Source organism: Eschscholzia californica, unplaced genomic scaffold, assembly GCF_041429995.1.
Source record: "Eschscholzia californica isolate CP2 unplaced genomic scaffold, dmEscCali1.0.p SCAF_2, whole genome shotgun sequence".
Classification (NCBI taxonomy): Eukaryota; Viridiplantae; Streptophyta; class Magnoliopsida; order Ranunculales; family Papaveraceae; genus Eschscholzia; species Eschscholzia californica.
In genome coordinates this window covers 17,654,906-17,666,585 of record NW_028238309.1, presented here as the reverse complement: position 1 = coordinate 17,666,585, position 11,680 = coordinate 17,654,906, and positions in this window count along the sequence as shown.

The window sequence follows — 11,680 nt, the reverse complement described above, 5'->3', positions numbered from 1 at the left end:
TGCATGTTCTCTTGCATTTGAGTTGTTATCATTGCAAGTTGGGATGCTACGTCAAGTGTTGGTCATTTCTTGTGCCATCGATGTAAGCTCAGTAATTAGTTGTCAGACCCCTCCTTCTAGCGCCAAATTGTGAGGGTAAGAAATCGCGGGTCAAGAAGTCAGCTGGACCGGGCCGTTGACTGATGGGCCTAGAAAGTTTCCTAAATAGGTCACCACCCGCAAGTATACGGGCGTCAAGTAATAGTTCCGGTAAGACCGGTTCGTTCCTCAGAGACTAAGTCAATCTATTCTGACTCCTATAACTAATTTTGATTTTCTTCAGATTTTGATTTTCTTGCAATTTAAACAATAATACTAACAAAGACAAAAAATAATGGTAAATGGTTTTATTGGAGAAGTAGCCTAGGGTTCAGAATCCATTCTAATCATGCATAAACCTCAAATTAAATTTTATATCTTTTATGAATCAAAATACTAAGTTCTTATCAACTCTAACTATTATCTATCAACTAGCAAGTATCCACCATTAAAGAACCTAACCTAAACATGGTGGATCAAGCTTCAAGAAGCATAGGTAATGAAAGACAAGTCACGATTCAATGATCGACTAACAACTAAGAAGTATAAATCATTAAAGGTGTCACTCTAAATATGATAAATCAACTCAAGAATATTAATCGATGAATAAATCATGAACAAAGTTTGAAAGAAATCAATACATGAAGCATTTAATTTATTAAAATAATTGTCTAATATGCATAATTAGAACTTCATCAAAACCCTAGACTAAAGGAAAATTAGCCACTCATCACTAAAGAGATCATACTCATGGTAGGAGAGATAAAAATCAATAAAATAAGTGAGGGAGAAAAAATTGGAGAAGAAACAACCTTTTTCTCGCAAATTTTCCTTCTGATTTGCAACCAAACAGACCCTATAGGATGTATTTTCCTTCTGTTTTTCCAGAATTCTGCCAAACACACCCTCAGGGAAAATGATTTTCTCGTCTTCCCGGATATGGATTCCCTGTGGGAAAATTATTTTCCTCATCTGGTTTTTTTTCTCTCTCTCTCTACTGTTTTCTCCTTCTTTCTCTCTCTAAACTTTCTCCTTCTCTCTCTAATACAATAATATAACTCTCTCTTTCTCTCTCTAACCGAACAGTAAAGAAAGGAGAAGAAGAAGATAAGAATAATGAAATTTTATAATTGATTCAATCTCTCTCTCTCTCTCTCTACAAATCGGTAGCCTTCTCTCTCTAGCTCTCTTTCAATCTGATCTTCTCTCTCTCACAAAGAGAAGAATTAAAAGATGAAAAAGAAACAAAGACAGAAAAAGATTCAAACTCTCCCTATCTCTCTAGCTCTCGGTTTTGACTTCAATAGTTGAGCTGCCAACCGAGATGATGATGGTCTCTGTTTAAAGCCGTGAGGGTAGATCCTCCTCGAATCCCAACTCTCTGTTCTTATAGCCGAGAGAATATATCTCTCTCTCTCTAGAAAATATATCCGTCCCCTCTTATCAAATCTCCATCGAATCCCCTCATCTCTTCCTTCCTCTAATATCAATGAAGATGAGAGAAAATCTCTTCCAACCGAAATCTTTCTTTCTTTCTTTGCTCTCTGAAAATCTTTAGAATGTATTGATGGTGAAATCTCTTCATTCAATCACTAATAGAAATCTCCATCTCATTCTCTAATGTACCTCAATCACTCCGAAAATCCAACTCAGTCAAATCACTCTAGAATTGTTTCCATCTGAGAAGGTGAAGAAGAGGGCTTTTGGTATAGGGACCTTGCTTAGATGTATTGGGACATTAATTTTAAAGGGACATTGACACTTTTAGTAAGTAGACATTAATTTATAAACAAGCCCATCAAAACATCTTTTATTTATTTACAAAACCTTGTCAAATATTAACAATTCAACAACAACTTAAAACCCTAAAATCATTTTGAAAAGAAAAAAAAGACCCTAGCTTCTTTTGCTCGTTCCTCTTCTTTTGTTCGTCCCTAAAATCATAAAGTAAAATAAATTAGTACAAACAACATTCATAGAAGAAAAAAATTTGACCAATATAGCAGAATTTCGACCATTGTGGACGAAATTTATAAACTATTTCGCCGTCGAAAATTTTGAAATCTTTTTGCTAACAAACATAGTCAGTAATTTCGATCATTGTAGCCGAAAAAGGTCATCTTCACCAATTAAAAAAATGCTCGAAATTTGGCAGCGAAGAGAAAACCTAAAATTCGATTTTCTTCAATTAAATGTCAAATAAGTATTCTTCTTACCTCTTGCAACAAGCCTTCACTACCATTATTACTACTTGATTGTGCTATTTTACTAGATTGAGAAAAACAATCTTGTATTAATGATACATCATCTTCTATTAATGAATCATCATCTTCCTTCCATGAAATATCATATTTTATTAATAAAACATCATCTATGTCTTGAGACATATTAAACGGAAATAAGAATAAACAAGGCTATGGTGGTTATTAGTGTTGATTATTTGTTGTATAAAAGGTAAAAGTAGGGTTTTGTGGTGGAGTTTTTAGGGTTTAAAAGATACCTAAAAGATGAACAAAGACATAAAATATTTTATTGTTATTTTTTAATTAGCTTTGAATCCCTATGAATATTTATTTGTTTATTTTAATCCTTAAAATCAATGTCCTTCTACCAAATTAGAAAAGGGACATAAATCATAAAAAAGTTGTATTTGGAGAAAGTCCCAATACTATATAACCGTGTCCCTATACCAAAAGCCAAGAAGAGATATACTTCTCTCTCTCACTAACATCAATGAAGATATCTCCTCTCTTTCCCTTTCCAGCTAATCTCTTTCCTTTTAAAAAAGATTCAGCAAATAAGTAAAGAAAATGGGAAATCAGAAAGTTAGGGAACCAATCCCGTGAAAATTCGTGGTTGTAAAGGAGGTTATCCGGTGCATCGCGGATAACTGAAAAGAAGTTGCAACACATGCCCAGCAACACAGGATTAAAGGCAACGTCCAGCAGCTGTCGGATGTTGCTTACGTGTCAGGAAGCAACCGATTTATCATGTGTTCGTCTATATTGGATCAGGCCCACCGAGAATCCCTACAAAGCGTCCCGCACAGCCCACCAGCATACCGAAATTTCACGTGGCCGTCAGATTTGCGCCACGTGTTGTTGGAAGACCTGTGTTGGCCTTTGGTCAACAGCTTTTGACTCAAACTTTGACCTAGGCTAATCTTCTCATCCGGACTCCGATTCGACTTCTGTTTTGGTCGTTGGGTTTGTCTTGAACTATATTTTCATTCAAGCACCAATGTTGACAAAAATTACCATAATCAATAAATGACCAAAACACCCCCGACATCTATTTCTCTCGATTTCCTCTGTTTTTCACACTGAACTCCGTAAAGATACCTGAGAAAGAAAATCAAACAAATCATCAGAGTAACAGCTCGAAATAGACTAACTCGTCTAAATTAAGATATTCAGATGAGGCATTTTCATGACTCATCATTGACCGGAAGTTGAACCTCCACATGTTAATATTTTTTCGGGCACCGACGACGTCTTTAGGCTTAACCTGTGACAAAATAAACAAGAACACACGTCACAGTAAGTCCTTTGGGACACCGGGATGGTGTCGACCTAAGGGGGCTCCGACGGTCAAGTCAATAAGCTTGCAAGAGAAGTAAAGGGTACGTGAACGATGTCCTTGGAATGTTACCGTTGGTTGGATAATGGTCGGAGCTTAGGCACGGCTCGTAAAATGGTCAGAGCTCTCTCGTTACGGATGACTGGCTTGATTGGAGAGTGATTATGACAGCCTATGAGGTCTGTCCTTGAGTGAGGCAGCCCTGGTGAGGTATGTCTTGGTCGAGGGTATGAACCGTAAATAAAATGGTAGGCTTTAAGGTCTGGCCTTGTAAATATTCACATGGGTGAAATGTGGAACGCCTGACCCCAAGGAGTAGTTTGCCTACTGATGGGCCTAAAAGGTTACCCTAAAAGGTCTCCACCCTAGGGTTTTCGAATCCGTCTTCCTAACAATTCTAACGACAATCTAATTAGAGAGTTCTTTATATAACTCAGGTTTTAGTCCATGAACGGTCTAAAAACCCGGAAGATTTTATCGTTAAAATAGTAAAAACTTTTTTAAATTTATCGAGAGAATAATTATTATGACTTCATCTAAAACCCTAGATAGAAATGATTTAGCTACTCATGCTAGAAACGATAAATATTTGAATTAGTATAAGAAAAAGAAGAAAGAAACTTAACTTTTCTGCGATTTTCCCACCAAACAGAGCCTAAGGAAGTGATTTCCTTCTGATTTTCCGAGAATTCTGCCAAACGCACCCCTAGGGAAAACGATTTTCTCATCTTCCCGGAAATATTTTCCTCTCTGAGAAAATTATTTTCTCACCTTCCTTAACTCTCTTTCTCTCTCTAAACTTTCTGTTTTCTCTCTCTATTCTTACTTTAATCTCTCTCTCTATGTTATATCTTTCTATCTCACTAGAAACAGGAACCAAAAAGAAAGAAAAAAAAATAAAGCCGAATGATATTGATTTTCAAAAAAAACCGAGTCTCTCTCTCTCTCTACAATATCTCTCTGTCTCTCTCTCTAACTTTCTCTCTTCCTCTGTAATCTCTCTCTCTTTCTCACTAAGAACAGAGTTTAACAAAGAAAAAAAAACGAAAATCAAAAGTTAAGGTAGCTCTTGGTTCTCTCTCTCTCTACTGTTCTTCTTTACTTCCCAACCTTCTTCTCTGTTTTTTTGTTCTATAAAACCGATGATCTTCTCTCCAAAAATGTCCCCCTCTTCAGCCGATAGCTTTTCTGTTTTATAGACTTTAGTCGCCCCCAGCCAATCTCCTCCAAACCGACTCAGAAAATCTCTCTCCATCCCTCTCTCCTTTCTGTTATGATTTTAGATTTAACTAACCTTCTCTCTCTAGTATCCTCCATTTGCCGAGAATATCTCCTTCTCTCTCTCGGTTTGAATTTGAATCCTCACTCCCTCTCTCTCGGGTTTTTAAGTGACAATCTTCATCAATATCAAACACAAATAGAGGTTTGAAACTATGAGGTTGATGGATCCAGCTGGCTACGTCCGATTGCTCCACGGTGGGAGGCTACAGAGATCGTCGGATCTACAAAACACGGATCTGGACGGCGGTCAAGCTCGGAAGCACCGTAATAACTTGCTCGCGGGTGTACCGGATCTGACGCTCTTTGAGAATCCTGTGACACACCTTTACTGATCGAACGTAGCCCGCGTCTCTTCTGGTTCGTGCGATTGTTTCCTGGATGCATGCCATGTGTCCGTCTTGTCAATTAGTCCACCAAGTTTGACCCGAACTTTGACCTTCTCTATTTTATTGATCCGGACTCCGATATGACTTCCGTTTTTGCCTACGGGCTCGTCTTGGACTCTACTTTCCATCCAAACACTAATATTGACCAAGAAGTCAGAATCAACAAATGACCAAAATGCCCCTAGTCTGTATTCTTTCCGACTTTATCCTTTTTGCACGCGTAACTCTGTAAAAAGGTACCTGAACATAAAAGAGAGTAATTTGTGAGAGTAACTGCTCTAGAGAGACTAACTCGTCTAAATTAAGAGACTCAGATGGGACATTTCCATGTCTCATCACCTACGTTGATCGTTACGAGAAATAATGGTAGGTCGCCTTTCCTTGATAGTACGGTCGTCTGGTCGTCCAGGAGAGAGAAAGTAATGGTCGACCTTCCTTGGTTGTCACGTCGCCCAGGAGAGAGAAAGTAATGGTCGACCTTTCTTGTTGAATAAATATAGTTTTAGTAATGTTGCTACGTGGCCATTTACTCCGAATTGCTGGTAAAACTTTGTTAATCAAACATGATCAAATAACACCTTTTTTAACCGATAAAATTAGATTTGTATCTAAAGTATCGGCAATACGATTCTTACTATTCCGTTTTGCTGGCTCTTAAAATGTAAATGGAAAAAATTCCAATTTTCCATTGAATTCTTCATTGCTAGAAAAACCATATCTTGGACGTGCAACCACCGTTAGAAACGTGACTTTTGTGATGAAACGGTTACTTTTACAACTACGTAGAGGTTCTTCTTCTTCCGGGAGAAGATAATATTTTTGTGATTCTTTTGTTAAATAAAATCATTTTTCATCAATATGCGCATAGTTGAACATATTTTTGAAGATTGGTTTGTTAGGAAAAATTGTATTCTTCAAGCATTGATAGACAAAAATTTAATCTTGCCTTCTTATTCCCATCCACTTTTAAATATTTAAATGAGGTCTAACGAATCTTCTTTGATTCTTCTATGAACTGTTGATTTTGACATGTTTGGGGCTTTTACTAATGAACGAATATTTGTACGTTGCCATAAAGGTATTTCAGAAACTTCGGTTGGGTCAATCTCAACTCGCTTATGTCCAACTCGTTTTGTTCGCTTATGCAACACATTATTCAACAATCCATTAGAAATATTGGGTAATCCTTGATACCAAATATGCTGAATTATTTTCGCACTTACACAAAACATAGCTGCAACTTTAGTTGTAACACCTCCTTTGAGTTTTCCATTATGATTTTGTTCGAGAAGAGACCCAAAATTGTTTGCCGTTGAAGATTTGTTAAATTTCTTGTCGATTTTGATTGTGTAGAAAAATTAGTTCTCAACTGGACTTCCATTTTATTTACTGTGTCAAAGAAGAGAGATGTAGAAGAAACATACTAGTGGAAAATAAAAGATGAAGATGAAGAAGTTAGATAAAGGGGTAATTATAAGAAACTAAAAGTTACAGTACTCATTATTTGATGAAATTCGAATTTTAGATTGTTTTGTGCCAAAAGTTTAAAGGTCAATTCTGAATTAGATTTGAGATTAATTGGTGCCGCAAATTAAAGGCCATTTCCCATTTTGAATTGAGATAGTTTGTCGTATACAAAATTTCAACAAATTGGCTCTAATGAATTTAAAAGTCAGATTCAATTTAGAATTGAATTGAATTTTGGCACCAATTGTTTCAATAGATTGGGGCCATTAAGGTACGATTCAATTTGGATTTGGCATCCCTAGTCTAAACATTAATCATACAAAATGTGGTAATTACTTTTTGAGAATTAAATGATCAGATTTATTTCATAGTAATCCAAACTATTTTGACTTTTTCAGATTTATTTTTAATGCATATTTAATGAAGTATTCTAAAATATGTCAGGGTAAACTAGGAAAACATGTCTAGTTTTAAACTCTCCTTAATAAGTTGGACTTTCGGAAAGGTCGAACAAATTGGGACGGAGGGATCAGTATTATTTTGTGATTATGTTTTTTCTCTTTCTAGAGATAGTATCTTTAGAACCAATTGGTCATTCACGCTTCTGACGTGCCTTAGACGACTCATTTGCTATAGCATTTTCACCTGGTCCTCCAAGAATATTGATTCGTGCACGAGCATTAGCAGCAGGTATATATGATTCTGTTATCCTTGTTGTATCATTAATGCATCTGGTAGTTTATTTGCAATGTCAGGCGAATGTATTATCCTCTGTAAATCTAGTTCTGACTGACTAGTACGAGGATCTAGATAAGACAACCTTTATGTATGCCAACACAAATCATTTTGTTTACTATTTGATGTAGACGGATTTTCTCCACCTAATGGTGAGAAAACTATCTCATCAAAATGACAATCTGCAAACCTTGCAGTAAAAGTATCACCTATCATAGGTTCCATATCTTAAGATAGATGGTGAACCAAAACCAACATATATACTCAGCCGTCTGATGGGTCATGAAAATGTGCCATCTGAGTCGTTTAATTTAGTCGAGTTAGTTCGTTTCGAGTCTTTATTATAATAAAATGGTTGGTTTTCTTGATTAGGTGTCTTTTGCGGAGTTAGATGTGAAAAACGGTTAAAAACGAGGAAAAGATGCATGAAGGGTATTTTGGTCATTTGGAGTCAAGGACATTCTGGAAATTTGGCCAAGGTCAGTGCGTGGTTGAAAAGTAGAGGTCGAGACGAGTCCGTAGGAGAAAACGGAAGTCAAATCGGAGTCCGGACGAAGGAATAAACCAAGGTCAAAGTCAGGTCAACATTTGGTCAGCTTTCGGTACAATGTCGGGCATTATTTTGGCGCGCGGTACACCAAGGAACACGTGGCGCGCTCCGGAGGTCGTTGTATCCCATTCCCGTATTTCTGCTACGCATCGAATCGGACCCTTAAGGCATGATTCGGTACAACACGTCCCAGCTTAATTAAGTGGTCCCGTGCCAACGTCTTAATCTCAGCCGCCACCTTCCGCGCAAATCAGATCCAACGGTTTTCGAGATTCAAGCTATATTTCCAGATCCCGTGCACCCGAAGTAGGTTAGAACCCGTAGTCCCAGACGCGTGTCACCTTAGCAGCCTCCAGATCCCGCGTTTTCTTCATCCGACGGCTGTTGTATCTCTCTCAACTTAACACTATAATTCCGGCTACACCAAATCAGCCGAAATTCCCACAACTAACCCTAGCCGCCCAGACTTGTCCTTTCTTCATATTTAACCCATTAATTCCCAAAATGACCCTATCTTTTAAATCTTTTTACCATTTAACCCAACCAAAACCCTAACCCTATAAATAAATCCCTTTCTCCTCCATTAGAAGCTAGACTTGCAAACCCTCTCAATCTTCCTCTTCTCTACTCAACCTATCCCTCTTCTCTATTACCTATTTCTTTCTCCAACCTAATCCATCTTTTCCATTCTTGTTCTTACTCTACTACTACTACTACTTCTTCTCTACCACTATTCTTTCTTCCATTAATAGTCTTCTCCTTCATCCTTCCATATTCTTCTACATCTTTATCCCCTTTCATCCCTTATTTCCAACTTCTTTCTACATCTAATTTCTTCCTTCTCTTTCTTTTTCTTATTTGGGTGGCAATAAAATAGCTATTACTTGGATTTCTTGGAGTAAAATTCTTGAGCATAAATGGAGCAAATCTTGGATAAAATGGAGATACATGGGGATATGGAATTTGATTGGTGATTTCTTTCCATTAATTTCTTAGTATTTTCATTTATTGTACAATGTCAATGAATGTTATTCTAGATTCCATGTATAGTTAATTTAGTCATCTAAGGTTGTAAATGAAACCCATTTTGGATCTTTATAATACTTGTTCTTGATTAATTAAATCCTTTGATGTGCTTTAATGTCTATTGATTGTTTATCTATATGGATTGGATTTTCTTTCCATTAATCATGCCTCATAATTAGATATTTCATACTTTCGTTAAGTTGTTAGATGGAGTATGCTTTTTAGATGATGAATAATAGTTAAGTGATCCGAATCTTTATAAGGAAGACAATTAGAATTAGTAATTATAAAATTGTTTTATCTAGAATATCATCCGGAATCCAAATAGTTCATTATATTGGATCCCGAGTAAATACAAAAGAGATTTAAGTAATTAAGTGCTTGTTTTATAAAGTGAAATTATGTGGTGGATTTTATAACCTTAGATATCTTTTCCCCTCTCTTAGATAGTTTAGTTAGTTTCATGTGTTTTCTTATTTCTTATATATCAATCATCAATTTTATGAGGGGTGTGTGTGTGTGTTTTAGTCTAAGTTAGATATTGACATCTTGATTATTGGGTTAAACCCGCATTCAATATCCGAAGTTACCTACCTATCTCTTGGGACGATACTCGATCTTATTATAAATACTATAACTTGACCCCGTATACTTGCGGGAATAGACCTATTTTTAGGCTTACCACCGTCGCTGAGGTCTAAATTTAGTACGTTTGGGAGGTGGAATTTCTGATATGCACCGCACACCCAAATACACGAAAATGTGTAATATTTGGTTGATGACCCAAAACATGATATAACGGCGAATAACCATTCGCTCTGGGTCAAAGGCGTATCAAAGCTACAACATGTAATATTGCAGATCCCCATGCAGAAAAAAGGAGGCTTACTTTTCATCAACATTGATCTTGCAATTAGTTGTAGATGTTTTATGAATGATTCGGATAGACCATTTTGGGTATGAACATAGGCTACAGGATGTTCAACATCAATACCAACGAACTGACAATAAGCATTAAACCCTTTGTATGTAAATTCACCTGCCTCATCAAGACGTATCCTTTTAGTAAGAAAATCAAGAAAATGAGCACGTAATATAATAATTTGAGTTAATAACCCTACAAATGTATTATTACGAGCAGATAAAAGATTAGCATGAGACCACTTGGTATATGCATCAATTAATACTATAAAATATCTAAATAGTCCACAGACGGGTAAATAAGACACAGATATCTCCTTGAAACCTTTCTAAAAATTAGGAGATTCCATATGAACTTTTGTGAAAGATGGTTTTACAATCAGTTTACCCAGACAACAGGATTTACAAGCTAAATCCTTACTTATCAGAAACTTCTGTTATGTAGTGGTTGTCCTTGAGAATTTTGGATTATTCTACTCATCATGGTAGATCCATGGTATCCCAAACTGTCACGCCAAAGTGTCACCACACTAGGGTCGCAAAACTTCTGGATTACGACAATATACGATTCAACCATTTTTATCCTTACAAGATACAATCCAGAAGAGAGAGCCGATAGTGTCTCTAGATCATGCTTCTCGCCAGAAGCATTAGACTTAATATTTAAGTATTCTTCATTATTTCATCGCTGGTCTCAATGTGATAACCATTTTGACAAATGTCTCTAAAACTTAATAAACTTTTCAACGACTTAGTTGAAAACAATGCGTCGTCAATATTTATTTTATTACCATGTGGTAATATCATAGTAGCTCTATTAGAGCCCTCAACGAGACTAGACGAACCAACGATTGTTATCTCATTAGCCTTGTATAACCTCAAGGTCTCAAAATACTTATTGTTTCGAAAGATATAGCTTGTTGTTCCGCTATCAACTACGCATGTATCCTCATATCTTTCTTATTATATTTATGAAATCCATACCTTATGTACAAAAAAATAACACATAAGATAACTACAACGTATTTATATTATATGAACATGATAATATTACATTATTTAAGAGAAGCAAAAAATAATGTACAAATATAACACTATTCTGGGAAACGTTAGATTTAAGAAAACACTTTGTCAAATTCTTCATCTAGTAATTTGTCAAATTCAGCGGAAGATGGATGATCAAAGCTACCATCGTATATATCTCGTTCATCTTCTGGGACACAATCTTTTTGGAATTTTAGGATTACCGCCGTAATCAACAAGAAATAACTCGGTCTGAGATTTAGTATGATGTATTTGAACTTCATGAAATTAAACCAGAATGACATTTAAAATTGAACCAGAAGACATGAAATTAAACCAGATTCATGTCTAATTGGTGGCTACCAGATTCTGTTATTTCAATTTTAATGTTCCCGATTTTGTCATTCTGGTTTAATTTCATTCTGTTATTTTAAAATTGAACCAAAATTGAAATAACACCATCTTTGGTATCTAAGTGGTAGCCGTAATCAACAAGAAAAGATACCGCGCGTAATTTCATGTCTTCTTCTTGCCACGACCACCTCGTCCATTTGTCATATTAGAGAAAGATGTCACATAGGTTTCAGATACTTCTGAATAATCCGTTGGACGAACCTCTTGATTTTTCATACTG